Source organism: Octopus bimaculoides, chromosome 5 (genome assembly GCF_001194135.2).
Source record: "Octopus bimaculoides isolate UCB-OBI-ISO-001 chromosome 5, ASM119413v2, whole genome shotgun sequence".
NCBI lineage: Eukaryota > Metazoa > Mollusca > Cephalopoda > Octopoda > Octopodidae > Octopus > Octopus bimaculoides.
The window spans coordinates 87,554,536-87,556,459 of record NC_068985.1 but is presented as its reverse complement, the minus strand read 5'-3'; the positions used below and the strand labels follow the sequence as shown (position 1 = coordinate 87,556,459).

Sequence of the window (1,924 nt, the reverse complement as noted above, 5' to 3'; positions counted from 1 at the left end):
ATATATATATATATATATATATATATATATATACATATATATATATATACATACATATGCATATACACACACATACATATATACGCATACACACACATGCGTACGTACATACATACATACACACATACATACATGCATACATAGATACATACATATATACACACAGACACTGATGCATGTTTGCGTGTATGTATTTTTATACTTGTACACATCGTTGTTCTTTCAATTTCCGCCAACCAGAATTGCTCACAAGGTTATGGTCACACACCGGCTAAATCAGAAAACGCTTTCCCCAGGTACCATGCTGGGGGACTGAACGCAATGCCGTATCTTTAGGAAGCAAGTATTTTAACCATGCAGCCTATGAAAAGCATCAGATGAAAGCTGGATGGCGCAAGAGCCAAAATCGTTGTGGCCCTAACAATTAAGGTGAGGACAGTAGTCCGCATATATAAGTGTATATCTTTGAAACTTAGACAAATATTTTGTTTCTCATTAGTTATTGTCGGATGTTAAATGCTTTTGACAGATGGTATGAGATTTCTTTCAAGAATCAGAAAATAGTTTGGCTATCATATTTGGTGTTAATTGTAACAAGAATACACTGTCTGTATTTTGATATTTTTGTTATACTTTGCTATTAATAGAGCCTCTACGTCTGCTGTTCAAGAATGTTTTCTTTACAATTCCTCATGAAACAGCTGAGATTCCAACAAATATTTATTTACCTACATTTTTTTTCAAGGTGTATTGTGGTATAATGATACCTTCCATTAGATGCATTATTAATTGGTGAAAAGATGTGGAGGTTGTCATTTTGGTATGTTCAATGTAAGACTCAATCATAAAATTAATATTATTAAACGCTTACAGCCATATCGCTTAGAAAGCATCGGTTCTCGTGCGATCACCGAAGTTAAGCAACATCGAGCCTAGTCAGTACTTAGATGGGTGACCGCTTGGGAAACCTAGGTGCTGTAAGCGTCTCACGTTTATAGGCGCAGGAGTGGCTGTGTGGTAAGTAGCTTGCTTACCAGCCACATGGTTCTGGGTTCAGTCTCACTGCGTGGCACCTTGGGCAAGTGTCTTCTACTATAGTCCCGGGCCGACCAAAGACTTGTGAGTGGATTTGGTTGACGGAAACTGAAAGAAACCAGTCGTATACATATATGTGTGTGTGTGCGTGTGTGTGTGTTTATGTCTGTGTGTCTGTGTTTGTCCCCCAGCATCGCTTGACAACCGATGCTGGTGTGTTTACGTGCCTGTAACTTAGCAGTTCGGCAAGAGGGTCCAATAGAATAAGTACTAGGCTTACAAAGAATAAGTCCTATGGTCGATTTGCTTGACTGAAGGTGGTGCTCCAGCATGGTCGCAGTCAAATGACTGAAACAAATAAAAAACTAAAATAATAAATGTCTGAAAATGAATTTTTAAGTTTAAATTTTATCGCTTAATTGAAATTTCCACTTCAATTTACTCTCTAAACCAAAACTTCATATTTTTACAAGTGTTTTCAAAAATAAATATTTTTGTGATGCATAAGTTTTCTAATTAATTAGTTATCCTGTTCACTAATCACTTGTCTAACTTTACACAGAATTGCCAAGTTCTAAATGTAATTTACGCCATATATTCTTGACAAATTGATTGAATTCCACCAAATTTCCCAATACAACTAAAGACTCTTCTTAATACGGAAAAGTATCCTGTCACACAACTTGGAAACCTTTGATCTTGGGGATATAATTAAGAAGGACATCAAACTAAAAAAGGAAACCAAAAACAAAACAAAAACAACATACTAGTTCTAACTTTTAATTTACATAAGCCACCATCTTCTGATAGTATTGAAATCTCATTATCAATGCATTAAACCGAAACCCAATCACACCAAATTGCAGTTTTCGTTTAATTTTTGATCACC

The 1,924-nt window shown here is 35.7% G+C and overlaps 1 pseudogene; it reads left to right on the top strand.

Annotated features, from left to right (window-relative positions):
- Positions 1-865: 865 nt before the first annotated feature.
- Positions 866-984, top strand: LOC128247961 (5S ribosomal RNA; annotated as a pseudogene).
- The last annotated feature ends 940 nt before the right edge of the window (positions 985-1,924 follow it).